The sequence below is a fragment of the Phascolarctos cinereus genome, unplaced genomic scaffold (genome assembly GCF_003287225.1).
Source record: "Phascolarctos cinereus isolate Bilbo 61053 unplaced genomic scaffold, phaCin_HiC Scaffold_1;HRSCAF=81, whole genome shotgun sequence".
In the NCBI taxonomy this organism is placed as follows: Eukaryota; Metazoa; Chordata; class Mammalia; order Diprotodontia; family Phascolarctidae; genus Phascolarctos; species Phascolarctos cinereus.
This window is the reverse complement of record NW_027555514.1, coordinates 248,068,675-248,087,562: the sequence shown is the minus strand read 5'-3', so window position 1 is coordinate 248,087,562 and position 18,888 is coordinate 248,068,675. Positions and strand designations below refer to the sequence as shown.

Below are 18,888 nucleotides of genomic sequence, written 5' to 3'. Positions count from 1 at the left end.
GATTTCTGTCTACATTAAAAAGCAAGAGAGCAGTCTTAGTGTCCTGAAGGGCCAACGTATAAAAAAATGGCAAATATGGGAGGAGATTTTCTCCAGTTGGATTATAGTACTTAATCTTACAACAAGTTCTTCCCCTGATGCCTCATGATTTGGAGAGAGGTTGGTTTCCTGCAGGTTATATCAGCAGAACACAAGCTCTGGCAAAATGTTGAGATTGTGTTTCCAGTTTGGGAGGGCCATTCTTCCCAAATTCAGAGAGGCATGTTTCCAGATGGTTGACCACCAGGTGGTTAATTTTTCCAAACTTATTCATGAGGATTGCTTAATAAGGCTTGAAAGGTATAGAATGCCAGTGGAGAGAGGATCTATCCTGGTAAAAATTATGGGTTTGTTGAAGCTTAAGTAAAAAAAAAAAAGTAATCCTACTCAATATTGACCTTCTTTCAACCCAGACAAAGATTCTAGAGAGAAACCATGTTATGTAAAAGTGTCAGGTACTTGTCTATATATATATATATATATATATATATATATATATATATATATATATATACAGGTGTTATCTACTTTTTAAAAAAAGTTTTCAATTAAAAAACATTTTTTCTCTCCCTTTTCTTTCCTCCAACCTTAAAGAAAAGAAAAAGAAAATCTTCGTAACAAATTATAAACCAAAATGTCATTTAAAGCTGTGCGGTGGGAACTCAGAAGCCAAGTTTTTATGGTTGTCACCAGGACGCACAGTACACGCTATGGCTCCCACAATTAGCAGAGCACCCGATAATTATCATAGTTTTTCTCATCATTTTCACAAGTGCCAAGTATAAATCTACCGACGAAGATGTGAGAAAAAAGAGGATGAACAATCTGCTGCTTACCTCTTGGCTGTCTTGCTTAATGAACTCAAGATTTCAGTAGCAAAGAACAGAGAAGTTGTCCAGTTAATATTTCCTGTTTACAAAGTACAATAGCAAAGAAATGAATAAGGCACAATTAAAATCTGGTATTACACAAGGTGTCCCAAAAGTTTTAGTGCATCTTTAAATGCTTAAAAGGGCATAAAAACTTTGGGGATGTTCTATAATTTCTCGTAGTTCTTTTTTTTTTTTACATGGGGGGAACCTCAATTATAAACCTATGACATCCTAAACTATTCAGGATTCTAATGCTGTGTCACATGCTTCAAAACTACAATCCCTCCTTCCCAATTGCAGAAGAGGCTGGTTTCATTTAATTTGATAGGAAATTTATTTCCTGTTTTGTAAGATCATGTAAAATGACGTTTTAAAATTTTTAATGGATCTCTGAACACCCCTGAATTTTCAAAAGCAAATTTTAACTTATTTCAGAGTTGAATTATTTTGTCCAAAGATGATAATGGAAGGCTTGCTATACTAGGTCAGACAGTTTTTAAAGCAAATTATGTGTGAATGTCTGAATATATTGATTATGTGAATATACAGAGAAGATTTTAAAAAAAAACTATCATCACAATGACTATGAAAATAAAAAGAAGTTTGGCTATTTCTTAATCCACAGTCCTAGACTATTTAGAGTAATTTTAAGGACAAGAATCACCAGCAAAGAGTAATAGATGTGATAGCCACAGGTAGTGAGTGATATAAACTCATTCAGGTAGATGGAAGCTGTGAGGTCACTGAACGCATCCTAGCTCCAAGCTTAAACCTCCCAGACACACAACAATCACACAGGTCTAGCAGATAAGAAGTGTAAATCGATTCCACGTATCTCACTGTGCATCCTGCTGAAACTGTAAACCCTGAGTAGTTCCCCACCCAGGAAAGGAATTTGGGCTGGAGGATAGAGCTAAATGGGTGGAAGGATAGGGTCAAGGTAGGCCAGTTCCATGGTCCCCAAGCTGTGCCTTCTGCCTCTAATAGGAATGGCAGTTTGTATACTGACCACAAAACAAAAAGAGCACATTGTGTCTGGTCTGCTAGAACCAGATGGAAGGGTTTATTTCCAAAGACAGTGGATAGAGCACTGGCTTGGGAATCAGAAGACCTCAGTTCAAATCCAGCCTCAGACACTTAGTACATCTATGACTCTCACAGCTTAAGTTACCTCATCTTTAAAATGGGGACAATAATAGCTACCTTTCTCAAAGGCTTATAATAAGGATCAAATTAGGAAATGTATGTAAAGTGTTTCATAGATCTTAGTTAGGAAGCACAGTGGGTAGTTGGACCTCGAATCAGGAAGACCTGAGTTCAAATCTGGCCTCAGACACTTACTATCTGTGTGACCCTGGGCAAGTCACTTAACCCTGTTTGCCTCAGTTTCCTCATCTATAAAATGGGCTAGAGAAGGCAATGGCAAACCACTCTAGTATCTTTTCCAAGAAAACCCCAAATGGAGTCACAAGGAGTTGGACACGACTGAAAATGACTGAATAACAACAACAAAATGTTTTATAAATGCTAGATGTTACTAGTGTTATTTCCTATACTTGTTTGTGTGTTGACAAAGGATTATTCCTTTAGGAATGATGGTGGTATGGGATCCTTGTCAGGTACCCTCCTACGTCCACCATTTTTATATAGGTGGAGCTTGGTTAGAAACAAATCAAAAGCATCCTTGAAAGCAAAAAGAGATAACAAATGAATAACATAAAGCATGTGCTGGGTCATCATCAGATCACAGACCTAGAGTTAGGAATGACCATATAGGCCATATAGTTCAACCACCCTTATTTTACAGATGAGGAAGCTGAAACCCAATGAGGTTAAATTTGACCAAGGTCACACACATAAGAAATAACAGAGCTAGTACTGGAACCCATGACTTTTGGCTACAAATTCAGCCCCCTTTCCATGAGACATTCCTCCCCTTTTGCAAACCTTGGAGCCATAGAGGATTGCATACTCCCTTGGAGTCTGATGAAGCAGGTGGAGTTGGGATAAGGTTCAGAGTGTGAAGGATGGAAAAGTTAGATTTTGAGTGATTGATATTGAAGCAAAAAATAGCACAATTGTGTGGAAGAAGAATTGTATGTGGGAGCAAATGATTTAGGGCTCAAATCCTAGTATGCCACTTATTTCTTGTGTGATCTCTCTATGCCTCCACTTCTTCATATGTAAAATGAGGGGTGGAGAGGATAGATTACCTGTGAAGTCCTACCTGGATCTAAATCCATGATCCTGTGAGTATGAGTCAATGTGGATGGCTGGGGGTACATGTTTGGGTGTGGGTCTCCAGAGATCATTCCTCAGATAATCTGTTATATGATATTGGGGAGTAGGGGAGCATGGAGGTCACCCTATACTCATTCATCTGGCAAGATTGAGATGCTTGATCTTCTAATGGTCAACCCTCTCATTACATAGAACAATTACAGAGTTGTTAGGGATTCCCACAATGTCTTCTAGTAATCTAATAATTCCCATGAAGTAATTTCAGAATTTAGGGGGCTGAAATGATCACAACAAATATAGATAGCTGATTAATTAATAGATAGTTCTAAAACACCGATTGTATCCTCATAAAAAAAAAAGCATTCCTTGAACAATGGGAGTGGATGGATGGAGGTAGTAAGTGGATTCAGAGATCAGTTACTGATTGAGTATGTGAGTTACTATGAGTAGGTCCTTAGTAAACTAACTGCATTTTCAAAATAGAAAGTAAATTTTAAAAGTAATAATTAACATTCATAAAAACTTTATAAAACTTTAGGATTTCAAAACACTATAAATGTCGCATTTTATCCTCACAACAATCCTGGGGGGAAGGTGCTATTATTATCCCCATTTTATAGATGAGGAAACTAAAGCATACAGCGTGAAGTGACTTTCCTGGAGTCACCCAACTAGGAAGTGTCTGAGGGAGGATTTGAATTCAATCCTTCCTGACTCCCAAGTTCAGGGTTCAATCCACTATCACTATACCAGCTAGCTGCCAGGGTAACCAAGAGCTAAGACCTTGATGTGGGTAAAGTAGGGCAGCACATAGCCCCTTCAACTACTATTTGAAAAGATGAAAGACGAGTTTATAAGTCTCTGCTGAAAGCTTCCCTCATGCCAAAGTAGTTTTTAATCTACTTTTTTTTAACATAGGATTGGCAGAAAAAATCTTAGGCAAAGGCAAAATCTTAAAGGAGGCAAAATTTATCCTGGGCTGGAAAGTGGCATAAAGTGCTGGGCCTGGAATCAGAAAGACCTGATTTCAAATCCAGCCTTAGACACTTACTAGCTGTGTGACAAGTTGCTTAACAGAAGTCCCTGGGCAAGTCACTCAACCTTTGTCTGCTTCAGTTGCCTCAACTGTAAAATGGGAATAACACTACCTACCTCCCAGGGTTGTTGTCCAGATAAAAATGAGATAATAGTTGTAAAGTACTTGACACAGTGCCTGCCACGTAGTAATAAATGCTCCTTCCCTCCCTCCTTCTTCCCTTGCATTCGTCTTTCCTTCCTTGTTCGCTTCCTTCCTCTCTTCCATCCTTCCTTTCTTTCTTTCTCTCACTTCCCTTTTCAATTCTTCTCTAATCCCCTGGGACCACCTAAAACACAAAACAAACTATCCATTTGACCCAAAAGGTCTTAACAGGTCACAGTATAGGGTGATTTCCCACCTTGTGACTCTTTGCATCTTAAAAGAGGTTTTGCTGAAAAACCAAAAGAATACATTGCTAATGGCAGAATTTTAGGCATCAGGACAAGGGAATGGGGAAAGATACTTTGGGGTAAGAAGGCTCCAATGACTTTTCAAGTCACACCAAGGAGACGAGCATCTATTAGTCTTACTAGAAAGGCCCTGACTTCAGAGTACCTAGGTCCTTCCTCTGGACACTGTGGTAGCATCCAAAAATATTCCTAATAACTTGGCAGGCTGGGAGACTTTATGAGGGATACTTTAGGACAAGGTCTATAGCTTCATAAATCAAGAGGTGGGAAGAACCTTATGAAACCTTATTTAGTTCAACCCTCTCAATTCATAGAATGAGTACAAAGAGGTTGTTAGGGATCCCCACAATGTGTTTTATGAGAACTTGAGAAGGGCGTCAGCTGGCTCTGTGTATCCATTATAGTCCTCCTGGCAAAGAGAGATATAAAGCCTTGGATGTGAACATTTTAAAGGGACCTTAAGCCAGTTATGACTCTGGATTAGGTGTCCGAGACCAGATTTGAACTCACAAAAATGAGTCTTCCTGACTTCCCAGCTAGCGCCCTATCCATTGTGCTGCCTAGCCTATCCTTTCCTTTTTTTTTTATTCTTTTTTAATTCTTTTTTTTTTTATTTTGGACTCAAACCCCAAAACTCAAATGCACAATACAGAAAAGAAAAAAACATATCATAAACTTTAATATTAAAACAAATTCAAAGTAAGAAAAGAAAAAAAAAGCATGCCATACCCACAGCAGAAGATAAGAGGATTCAAAATATATAGCAAAACATTTCTGTATCAAGAAAGCCTGTACTACATGTTATGTTGAGAACTGTTCATCTTTTCTTTGCTTCCTTGTACGTTTTTTTTGTTGTTGTTCTCCGCTATACAGTTTTTACTTTGTTCTTTTTCTCCCATCCTCACTCCAAAAGCTACAATTAAATGTGGATATATATTTTTTCTCTTATTTCTTATCCCTCCTGACTCTTCTACTTTACTTCTACCTGCTACTTTGTCCTCCTATTACTTAGCCTACCCACCCCCTCAAGAATCCCTCCATTATCCTCCCATTCCCTTAAATCTAAACACCCTTCTACATATCCCCTTTTTAATCTATTCCCTCACCTTCCCCTCTAAAGATCCCTCCTTTATCCTCTCCCAATCCCTATCCCCTTAGAGTTTTATTTCTTTCTAATTTTAGAAGACTTTTATACTCTTCTAGACGCATATGTATTTCTCCTCTTAAACCCATTCCCAATGAAAGTAGGTTTCCAGAACTAACATCCCTCCATCTCCCATCTAATTCCTCTGTATTGGTTCTTCCTCTTGCACCTCATTTGTAAAAGATAATTACTCTTTTACTGTTCTTGAAGAGTTTACTTTTTGAACTCATATCATACTCAGGTCTACCCCAGTCTTTCTTATAAGTTACCTAGTTACTAGTAACAATCTTAGACATAGGTTTTACATTTTCCATGCATAAAAGGTAAACATTCTATCCTAATTTAGTCCCTTGTAATTGGGCATTGGTATGTACTTATATTTCTCTTGGCTGTTGTGTGTCAAATGTTCTATTGAGTTGAGAATTTTTTCAACAAAGTCCTTGAAAGTCTGACAGTTGATCGAATGTCCTTTTTTTCATTCAGAATTATGCTTAGCTTTGCTGTGTGTATTTTCAGCTGGAAGCCCAGTTCTTTTGTTCTTCAATACACAGTTTTCCAAGACCTGCCATTTTTTAGTGTCACCACTGCTAGGTCTTGTATGATTCTAGTTATGGTATTGTCATATGTAAATTGGTTTTTTTTTCTCGCTACTCATATTTTGTCCTTGATCTGGGGATTTCAGAATTTGACTATAATATTCCTGTGAGTTTTCGTCATAGGATCTCTCAGGTGGTGATTGATGGATTTTTTCCCATTTCTCTTTCCCCTCTTGGTCTGATGCTTCAGGACACTTTTCTTTAATTATTCCTTATATTATTGTATCAAGATTGTTTTTTTGATCAGAGCTTTCAGGTAGTCCAATTATTCTTATGTTTTCTCTTCTTGATCTGTTCTCCAGATTTGTTGTTTTTCTTATGAGATGTTTCACCTTCTCTATTTTTTCATTTTTTATATATTTTTTTTATTATTTCTTCATCTCTTACAACTTCGCTGGCTTCTCTTTGCCCTATTCTGATTTTCAAGGAGTCGTTTTCTTCCTTAAGATTCTGGATCTCCTCTAATTAGTTGCCTTTCTTTTCATAACCTTGTTTTTCTTGTATTATTGTTATGTTTTCCTCAATCTCGTTCATTTGATTTTTAAACTCTTTTTAAGTTCTTCAAAGAATTCTTTTCGGGCAAGTGACCATTTGATATTACTCTTTGGAATAGAAGAGGTTTCTTTGCTTCAGTATTCTCCTCTGAAGATGAAACCCAGTCTTCTCTATTCCCATAATAGTTCTCTGTGGTTGAATTCTTTCTCCTTTGCCCATGCATTTTTATTCTGTAATAGTTTAGTTTTTATAATCACCTCTAGTCCTAGGGTATGGGGGGATGATGCCTCTGACCTCTGATCCTCCTCAGTTCTCCCCTCTCAAACCAAGACTTCCAGACTCCTGTAAGTGCTAACAGCCAGTGGTGTCCCACAGCACTGCTTCTGCACATACCAAGTATGTGCTGGTTCCTTCTCACTCCCACCTCTCTCCACAGTACAGCTGGATCTGGCATTTCTGGTCAGTTTTTTGGTCTAGCTCAGACGCCCAACTCACTGTCTGGGGTGCAAAAGTTCCAGTGGCTGGGACTGAGGCAACCTCCCAACTCAGCTAACCCCAGGGCTTGCCTCTTGTTGTTAAAGCAGATTGCCCCTTGGTGTTTATTCTTCACAGGGAGGAAATCTTGTAGTGAGATTTTTCTTCAGATCTCTAATTGTCCCAGGAGGACCCCTGTTCTGCCCTTACTCTTACTTATTTTCACCTCTCCATGTTCACCCAGAGGCACTATTTTACCTCTTTTGTGGAGAAAAGTCTTGAGAGCTTGAAATTGTCTGACCTACTCCACCATCTTCCCAGAATCCTTTCTGCCCTAGCCTTTTCTTATAGTTTGTGTTAAATAAAGCAGTGATGTGCTGTATTCAGAATCCTAACTGGCTTATAAGCACAAAAGTGAGATAAGAGATACATTACAGGGATCAAATCAAGTGATCTTGTTCTGAAACTCTGTCCATTCACAAATACCTTTACCATGTGAGGGGTGAATATTCTTAATCCAAGTTAGCTAAAATGGTGGCTGTTAGATTAACAACTGAAGCAAACAATGTTAGCTTTCGGAGAGACATTAAAGATAATCTACCGTAATCCCTATTTGAAGAGTAAATCTCCATATCATGATAAATGACATCCAGCCTCTGTTTGGAGACCTCAGAGGATGGAAATATTGTCACTTATAAGGAAGTCCATACCATTTTTGGACAAGTTTAATTTTTCAAGTCTAATAGGGCAGCTAGGTGACAGAGTGGATAGAGTGCCAGGTGTGGAGTCAGGGAGACTCATCTTCCTGAGTTCAAATCTTGGGCTCACACATTTACAAGCTATATAACCGTGTGCAAGTCACCTGTTTGCCTCAGTTTCCTCATCTGTAAAATGAGCTGGAGAAGGAAATGGCAAATCACTCCAGTATCTCTGTCAAGAAAACCCCAAATGGCATCATGAAGCATGGGACAGGAGTGAAAACTGAACAACAGCAACAGAATAATTAAAGTGTTAGAGCATAAATTTAGATCTGGAAAGGACCTGAGAGGCCATTTAATTCAAACCTCTCACTTTGTAATCCCAGAGAGTGCCTTGCCCAATATCCCAAAGGAGAGAGCAACAGTTCAAGAATCAAAGGACCTGGATTCAAATCTGGCCTCTGGCACTTCCTCCTTGTAGAACAAATCAACTTCTCTGGCTTTTAGTTTCCTTATCTTTAAAATGAAGGGTTAAATTGGATGGTGAACAGAGGTAAAGTACTGTGACTTCAAACCCAGTGTACCTTCTACTGTGCCATGCACTTTTCTTTATATTAGGCTAAAATCTGACTGCTCTACCCATGGGTCCTTGTCCTGCTTTCTGTGGGAAAGCCAAAGCAAGCAGATCCTTCTTTATAGGACTGCTCTTCAGTCTAAGACCAAGATCCCATCCCTAAGTCTTTCACAGGCTCAATATCCCTAATTTACTTCAAATGATCCTTTAGTGGCATTGTTCTGGGATTCCTTCAACATCCTGGTCACCCTTTTCCATATGTTCACTATCTATCAATGTTGCTCTTAGACTAATGTGTATTACCTGGCACTGAACACAATACTCCAGATGGGGGTTTGACCAAAGTCTGATAATACAGTGCAACTCTCACTTGCAACCAAAGGTAATTGGCTGCCATGCAATACTCTTGTCTCCAATGAATCTTTAGTCAGCAGTGTGCTGGCAAATGTTTAACAACTGGCTCTCTACTGGGAGAAAAATATGCCTACAACACACTTTTAAGTTTAGTCTTCCTCAAATCTAGATAATCAACAAAACAACAAACCATGCCCTGATTTGTTCATTTCCAAGCTATAAATGTACACGTTGGAAATTTAACTGTCAGCTCTCCAGGAAGCCAGCACACTGCTGCTTTTACAATTCAGTAAAACTCACAGGACTTTTCACATGTGCTGTTATCTAGTAACAGCTCCCTGATATCCTGTATTTTAGTAGCTGGTTTTTCCCCACCACTTGTGGATTTTGCAAATACCTCTATTAAATATCATTAATCAGCTAGCATTCCACTATCACAATTTCATTTGGGGCTGTGAGGGAACCAGACCTGTGATTTCACTAGTGTGGGGTACTGCCGGTGAGCAAACATCCTATCCCAGTGCAGATCAGAATTGTCACTATAATTTTTTGTCACAGAAATGTGTATGGGTGCCTAAGAGGCTAAGTGATTTACCCAGGATCATACAGATAATATGTGTCAGAGGTGGGACTTGAACCCACGTCTTCCTGGCTTTTGAAGCCAGCTTTCCATCCACAATGCCATACAGTTATACAGCATCTAAGTGTCTAAGCCCAAGATTTGAACTCAGGAAGATGAGTCTCCCTGACTCCACACCTGGCACTCTATCCACTCTGTCACCTAGCTGCCCTATTAGACTTGAAAAATTAAACTTGTCCAAAAATGGTATGGACTTCCTTATAAGTGACAATATTCCCATCCTTTGAGGACTCCAAACACAGGCTGGATGTCATTTATCATGATACAGAGATTTACTCTTCAAATAGGGATTATGCTAGATTATCTTTAATGTCTTTCCATCATCTTCATAGGACTATAGATTTAGAGCCAGAAAGGCCTTAGACAAAGCCCTCATACAATCTCCACTCATTTTACAAGTGAGGGAACTGGGGTTAAATGACTTCTTCAAGGTTACAAGGCAGTCATCAAAAGAGATAATGTATAAAAGCACTCAGCATGGTGCCTGGCATATAGTAGGCACTATATAAATGTTTATTCCTTTCCTTCCTTTCACATTAAGTGACTCAGCTGGGATTTGACCTTGGTTACAAGAATTCCTAATATAGCACTCTTTCCTCTCTCTCTCTCCTCTCTCTCTCTCTCTCTTCTCTCTCTCTCTCTCTCTCTCTCTATTATTATATATATATATATATATATATATATATATATATGTGTGTGTGTGTGTGTGTGTGTGTGTGTGTGTGTGTGTATGTATGAATATGTGTGTGAATAATATATATTCTATATATGTATATGTGTGTGTATGTGTGTATATATATGTATTTAACACTAGTGGCATACCCACCATACCACCCCAATTCTTTCATGCATTAATCACTCAATAATATTTATTAAGCACCTACTGTATATGTTAGGCACTGTGCCAAATGCCAAGGATACAAAGAGAGGCAAAAAGTAGCCTCTTTTCTCAAGGAGCTCACAGTGTAATGATGGAGACAACATGCAACAAATATGTATAAACAAGGTATATACATATACCTTGGGAGAAAATCAATAGAGAGAAAGCAGTGGAATTAAACTGGGTCAGGAAAGGCTTTTTGTCCTTCCTATTAATTATGTCCCTGTTGGTTATCCTTTCTGTCCCTTTTAACTTTGTGTCGTCTATAACACTGCAAAATAATAATAAGAATAATAACCTGCCTTTTCAATATATTATTGTTTATATACAAAAGAAAAAAAAAAACCTGTAGTCTAATGTTAATGAACTACTGTGGCTTAATTGTGGGCAGAGAACAAAACCCAGAACTGAAATAATTTAGAAGGAAATTTAATGAGCTGCCTGGCATAGAGAAGAGCCAAAAGAGAGGTGACCCCCCTCTCCCCTGAATCTGTATACGTTACACATCCTATTGGATTCAAACAAAGGGACAAGGAAACAGTTGTCTGATTGCCCAGCATGGAGGCAGTTTCCAGATTCCAAATTTCTCATCATGGCTTAAAGCCTATGGAGGTGACCATGCCTTCTTGAAGGCAGTATATACCAGCAGCTTGGCAATGGACCATCTGTCACCTGAGCGCTAATCAATCAACAAGCATTTATTAAATGCTGACTGTGTGCCAACAGTGTGAGGCACTTGGCATGCAAAGATAAACATTATACAGTCTTTGCTCTTCACATTCTATAGAAGATTGCATATATATGAATAAATATGTATATACAAAATAAATGCACTTTTTTAAGGCGAGGAGGTATGGGGGAAATTAGGAAAGGCTTCCTATAAAAGATGCTCTCTGAACAGCGTTTTGAAGGAAATGAAGGAGTCTCAGAAATAGAAGAGAGGTTGCTTGAATACCAGGTGCGGAAGACAGATGAGAGATGGAGTGTCATGCGTAAAAGACCAATCTGCCTTGACCTTAGAGTGAGGGAAGGGGTATAATATATAATCAAGTTGGAGAGCTAGGTTGGGGCCAGTTATGAAGGGCTTTGAAACTAAACAGAAGAGCTTATATCTAATCCTAGAGGCATATGGAGTCACTAGAACGTATTGAGCAGGGTAATAATATGGCCAGAATGTGCTTTTGAAAAATCACATTTGGCAGCTGAGTGGAGAATGGACTGGAGATGGGGAAAACTTGTGGCAGGAAAACCAATTAGGAGGTTATTGCAGTCATCCAGAAGAGAGGTGATGAGAACCTGAATTAGGATAGTGGCACCCACCGTGTGACTGGAGAGAAGAGTGCAGATGTGAGATCGATTTTATTTTCAGAAAAAACAAAATTTGGCAACTGGTTGAATATACAGAATGAGGAAAGAGTGAGGCATCAGAGATAATGCCAAAGCTCTAAACCTTGGGAATTAGAATGATGATGGTGACTTTGACATAAATAGGACATTTCTAAAGGGAAGTGAGGTTAAGGGAAAAGATAAGCTAGACCCCCAGTTGAAATAATGAATCCCCTAAAGTGGCCCCATGTATTCCAATTTGCACTATTCAAAGTAATCATTGTATAAAATATAAATGACTTCCAGCCCAATGAAAACATGTAGTGCAAATTCAAATAATGTGACCACTTCATGGGATTCATTATTTGCACTAATTGAGACCTGACCTAGCTGTAATGGATTCACCTTTGGACACACTAAGTTGGAGATGCCTAAGGGACATCCTGTTCAAGAAAACCAAATAGGTAGTTGGTGATTAGAGCAGCATTAGAGTCAGCCAGGTGACCAGTGCATACAGTGCCTGGCCTGAAATCAGAAAGACCTGAGTTCAAATCCAGTCTCAGACACTTACGAGCCGTGGGACCCTTCTCCAGGTCATTCAACCTCCATTTGCCCCAGTTTCTTTATCAATGGGCATAGTAAGAGCAGCTATTATACAGTATATTATATGTTATTATAATATATTATATTGTATTATTATATTATATAGTAAAAACCCAGGATTTTTATGAGGATCAAATGAGACAATATTTGTAAAGCCCTTGGCACAAAGTAAATGTATAAATTTTAGCTATTATTATTATCATCAGCAGTAGCATTTTTTATTATTATATTAGAGGTCAAGACAGAGTCCAGGGCTATGTAAGAATCATTTGCATACAGGTGACAATTAAATCCATAGGAGCTTGTGAGGTCATCAAGTGAAACAGTATAGAAAGGAAATGTGGAAGAGAATCATATCCAGAGCCATGATATATAGCCAAAGTTAGAAGTGTAGCACTCAAGCTAATTTTGGAGAGATTCATCACCATGTTGGTCTGGTAGGTGATAAATTGTTTATTCATAGAGACTCTCCAAGAGGGTCTCCTAAGTTGTAGAGTGGGTAATAATCTCCATTAGTAGAAGAAATAATTATGCCAGTAAAAGAATTGACATATCATAGTATTACATTTGCTCACCATTTCACATCAGATTTTCAGGGATATAGTTATTGTTGTTCAGTTGTTTTCAGTTGTGTCCGATTCTTTGTGACCCCATTTGGGGTTTGCTTGGCAGAGATACTGGAGTGGTTTGCCATTTCCTTCTCCAAATCATTTTACAGATGAGGAAACTGAGACAGACAGGGTTAAGTGACTTGCCCAAGGTCACACAGGTAGTGTCTGAGGCCAGATTTAAACTCAGGAAGATAAGTCTTCCCGACTCCGGGCCCCACGACTCTATCCATTTCGTCACCTAGCTGCCCTTTAAGGCTATATCAGCAGTGAAAATGCCCTGGCCTGACCCTCCCAAGCTGAGGTACCAGCAGCCTCTTGTGTGGTTCATTATTTAAAAGGCAGGCCTGCTTGCAGCCACTTCCCAGGATCACAGCTGCATCTGCTTCCTCTTGTCTCTTTACTTAGCAGCTTTCATTAGTATGCTAACAGGTGCAGATGTTCCTCAGGCCTTTGGGAATCCAGTTCAGGGCTGAAGTAACAGACATGGGAATCATCTGCATAGGAATCATTGCTGAAACTCTGGAATGATGAATGAAACCACCAAGGCAAAGATTGCAGAAGAGAGCCCAAGGACAGAGCCTTGGGGGAAACCATATCCCAGAGGCAGGAAGATAAAGAGCCGAAGAATTAGGAGAAAAACTAAGGATATAGACAGACACAGGGCAGGCCAGAGGATCACAGATCCAGAGCTGGAAGGAATCCTAGAGGTTACCAGGTGCCATGGCTTCATTGTACAAATGAGGAAATTGACCCGGAGTTTATTTGCCTAAGGTTACATACACAGTAGTCACAGGCAGGATTTGAATCCAGATTCTCTGTCTCTAGATTTAGCCCCCTTTCTATTAAATCATGCTGCCTCTATATAGGTAAGGAAGCCTTGGTGATCATCACAGGGAGGCAAGGGGATAGTCATTCACATTATAGAGGAATGTTCATCACAGTATTAGGGGTGGAAGCCAGGTTGCATGGATGAAGGAGTCAGATGAGGAAATGAAGGCAGCAACCGGTGACTACTGTCTCTAGAAATCTGGCAATGAAGGGGAAGACAAAGATGAAAAGCAGGGGCAAGGGAAGTTTTGTTTTATGTTTTCCCCCTAAAACACGGAGAACTGAGGGTGTTTGTAGGCAGCAGAGAAGAAGCTCGTAGAAGGGGAGAGATGTCTGTTCCCTGATTCTTTATGTTCATTCAGATATTAGAGGTTATTCTGAACAGACATCAGAAAGTAAATGTAATTCTTCCCCCACAGGCTTATTGAGCAAGAGCTCAACTGATTTCTTGGTATGCTGGGCTCAGATGAATAAATTCATCTCTCTTTCCGTCTCTGTCCATGAGTTGTTAGCAGATTCTTTACCTTTCTTAGCAACTGAGTGGGAGCTTGTTTGGGTTATAATTAAGTAGGATTGTAAGCTGGAATTTCTGTCAAGTGTTTGAAATTTTTGTCCACTGCAATAACATCATGTGACTCTTCACTCATATCCGTGAGGGTGCCAAGAGCTGGGCAATTATGGTGTTTCATCCCAGCTCCTTCTGAACAGTGCAAACAACGTGGCATAATCTGACACGGTTTGCAGTGCTGCAGAGTGACTGTTTCAGTCCCCTTCACCCTGACAGGTTCATGATAAGAGAGCTTTTCACTGAAAATCAAAAATGGAAAAATGTTGCTCTAGTCTCAGTTGAACAGCCAAGAATAATTGCACGGGTTACAATGCTTCTGAATTCCACCTGCCACGTTGGGTTCTGGCCATTGGTGAGGCAACTAGACCAGGGAGAGGGAGCCTGGAATAGGGGACAAGAGACGAGAAAGGAGTGGACTGGAATCTCACCTTTGATACTAGCTGTTCACTTGACCCCTTTGCCTTTAATCTTCCCCACCTGTGTAATTAACCAAGGACCTATACAATTAAGCAATAATCAAGTATTACTCATATTCTCTGTGCTAGGGTCTCAGCTTAGATTGTCTGGAGCTTATAGTCTATCTACACAGACACACACACACACACACACACACCACACACACACACACACCACACACACACACACACCCTATATAAAATTGTTGTTCAGTCTTTTTAGTCCTAACTCTTCATGACTTCATCGGGGGTTTTCTTGGCAAAGATACTAGAGTGCTTTATCATTTCCTTCTCCAGTTCATTTTACAGATGAGGAAACTGAGGCAAACATGGTTAAGTGACTTGCCCAGGGTCATTCAGCTAGTAAGTAAGGGGTCAGGTCTGAACTAAGAAAGATGAAATCTTCTTGACTCTAGGCCTGCAATTAAACTACCTACCTGCCCTTAGTTATGAGGAGCCATTGTGATAATGTGGATGTGTATATTGTAAACTTTAAGGTACTGGAATAGAGACTGGACTTATGGAGTAAATGGTCTAGGGAACTCCCAAATAAGGAAATTGCCTCTATTAATACAGGTAGATACTTTCTATACAGTTTATAATCTTAGACACTTGCCTAGAGCAAAGGTGTTGTATCATACCACGGAACTAGATTAAAATGTAATCAGGGAAATAGGTAACTAAATAAAAGTATAATAGAACACAGATAATGTTAATGTGTGGTTTTCTAAGTCTATATGTGGCCTGCAGGTTTCTTTATGTTTGGTTTAGTGACAAGTTTCTATTTGAGTTTGACACCATCGGCACTGAGAGGTAAAGCCACTGGTGGGAAAATGAAGCTTGGGACTAGCAAATTTCAGGTTGAGAGTACAAGTGGGAATTCAATTCAAGTCTTTCTGGCTCTTTCAGACTGGTGACATATACACACACACACACACACACACATGCATACACATGCCGATAAATATACACATGCATGTAAATATAAACATGGATGTGAATGTGCATGTGTGTGTATACATGCATACATATGTGTGTATGACCTATTATAATTAGATGGATTTTTTTTTTGACTCAACCTATGATTTCATTGGTATGAAGAACTCTCTAGACTAATGCATATTGGTATCTGATCCATGATTTACAGTCTTTGAGAATTGCCTGTGGGGATTAAGAAGTTCAAAATATCATAGATTAAGTGGTTTGGCCAGGGTAACACAGTTTGTTCCAGAGGCAGGACATGAACCCAGGTCTTTTAGACTCTCGTGCCAGCTCTTTATACACTATATCATGCTGCCTCTATTTCACAAGTTAAGCTTAGGGTGTGTTTAAAAAAAAAACACAACATATCTTCTCCATTGCAATCCAAATGGTTTGCTTCTTTCTACCTGATCAATTTTTGGTCTGGTTCATTGTCTGTGTACCATATCTGTTCAAGATATATGTATCTCTACCAACTCTATGGATTGTCTCTCCAATTGCATATAATTTTCTCCCTAAAACAAGTCTGTTCAATCATTCCACAAGCATTTTAAAAATTCTAATTTAAAAAAAATTTCCCATAAGCATTTGTTAAGCACATACTGTGTGTCAGGCATAGTACTAAGGGCACGGGAAACAAAGAAAGGCAAAAGACAATTCCTGCCCCCAGGGAGCTCACAGTCAAAGGAAGGTAACAACATGAAAACTACTGCAATACAAATAGGCCATATATAGGATAAACTGAAGATAATCTACAGGAAAGGCTTCCAGTAGTTGGGACTTGAAGGAAGCTAGGGAAACCAGGCCAATATTCTTCTAATTATGCTGTATAGCTACAAATCTTGGAATTCCAAAGTCAATTAATAAAACATTTAATTACTTACTATATGCCAAATATTATAATAAGCTCTAAGGATATGAAGAAAGGTAAAAGAAAGTGTTTTCTGTCTAGAAATTCACAGTCTAATTGGAGGGACAACATGCAAATAATTATATAAAAACAAGCTTCATACAAGTTAAATTGGAAATAATCAAGAGAGGCAAGCCTAACTAGGATTAAAGGGGATTGGGAAAGGATTCCTGTAGAAGACAAGATTTTAGCAGGGATTTAAAGGAAGCCCAGGAAGCCAGGAAGCAGAGATAAGGAGGGAGAACATTACAAGGACAGCCAAAGGAAATTCACAGAGTTTCCAAAATATTAACACTGTTGGCCATCCCAAGGATAGTAGAGGGATGTATGTCAAGCATAAGGAACCTGCAATTTGTGATCAGCAATATAACTGTATGTAAGAAGCTGAGCAAAAGATATAATCTAATTATAATCAGAGATGTAGGTCCAAAAAAGATGGTAGGTTGTTTGCAGAATGAGACAATGGGGGGCAGCTAGGTGGTGCAATGTATAGAGCCCCTGCCCTGGAGTCAGGACAACCTGACTGGTCTCAGACCAGACACTTGACACTTACTAGCTGTGTGACCCTGGGCAAGTCACTTAACCCCAACTGCCTCACCAAAAGAGAGAGAGAGAGAGAGAGAGAGAGAGAGAGAGAGAGAGAGAGAGAGAGAGAGAGAGAGAGAGATAAAGAGATGGACATCTGGGCTGCTTTACTGTCACTATCACAATGACCATTGTTCAATCTTGTCCAACTCTTTGTGACCCCATTTGAGATTTTCTTGGCCAAGATACTGTACTGGATCAGTTTGCCATTTCCTTTTCCAGCTCATTTTACAGATGAGGAAACTGAGGCAAACAGTGTTAAGTGACTTGCCTAGGGTCATATAGTAAATACCTGAGGCTGGATTTGAACTCAAGTCTTCATGTCTCCAGGCCCAGTGCTCTAACCACTGTGCCTCCTAGCTGCCCATCACAATGATAAAGAGACTAAAAGGATAGTGGTCAGGCTTTTGTGCAGAGGATATAGGGAACAGCATGCACTAGGAGACATAGGCAGAGATGTCTTGAATGGGTTTCGAATTACCCTCTTTGAGTAGATATCAACATAAATGAGATCACAGATCCACTGAACTATTGCAATATTAGAGTATATACCAGATAAAGCTAGATAAAATTGGCTTTTTAGTTTAGGATTTTTAAAAAATTAATCTATCCCTCCCATTACCTTCTTCCCCAAATGAGCAAATTTTTAAAAAAATGATTTGAAATCATCAGGCAGGGGTGGTTGGCGGAGAAAATTGATTTTTTGTTCATTGAAAAAAATAAATGTGTATATGTATATGTGTGTGTGTGTGTGTGTGTGTGTGTGTGTGTGTGTGTGTGTGTGTGTGTGTGTGTGTGTGTGTGTGTGTAGAATCAGGACTCTGGATCTGTGATTTTATTGATAATAAAGAGCTTCCATATGAAAGAACTTTCTCTACCAATGCAGATAAGCAATGTCTATGCAACTTATTGTCTTAAGAGCCTTGGCTAGAGCCCCAAGAGGTTAAGTGATTTGCCCCCAGAGTTAGCTAGATAGACAGTTGGATAGAGCATTGGGACTAGAGTGAGGAAGATGTGAATTAAAATTTGGCCACAGATGTTTGCTAGCTGAGTGACCTTGGGCAAGTTACTTAACTTCTTTCTGCCTCAGTTCCTTCAACTATAAAATGGGAATAATAATAACATCTGCCTCCAAGGACTGTGAGGATGAAATATCATTAAAGTGCTTAGCACAGTGCTTGACACATATAATAGATATTTAATCATCCTTCCTTCTTCTTCCCTTCTTTCTTCCCTCTCTCCTTTCTCCTTTCTTTCCTCTTCCTCCTTTTCTCTCTTCCTCCTTCATCACACAGCCAACACTATGTTTCAGAAGCAAAACTCAAACCCAGGTCTTACTGGCTCCAAGGCTAACTTTCTATTCTATGCACTATAACCCACTGCCTCTATAAATGAGGCAGCTACAGACACCAGGTAGCACGCTAGCGCCATCTTTTTTCCCACAGACCCATAAACTTGCCAATCAGCTTGGATTACAGCAGTATGAATTCTAACACTCTCATGCCTGGTATTTCTGAACATTTCCA

At 39.3% G+C, this 18,888-nt stretch overlaps 1 protein-coding gene across 1 annotated transcript in view; it reads left to right on the top strand.

The window, feature by feature from the left end:
* The window catches only part of LIN7A (lin-7 cell polarity scaffold A), a 189,995-nt gene that overhangs the window by 108,120 nt on the left and 62,987 nt on the right, over nt 1-18,888 (top strand). The window lies entirely within an intron of this gene.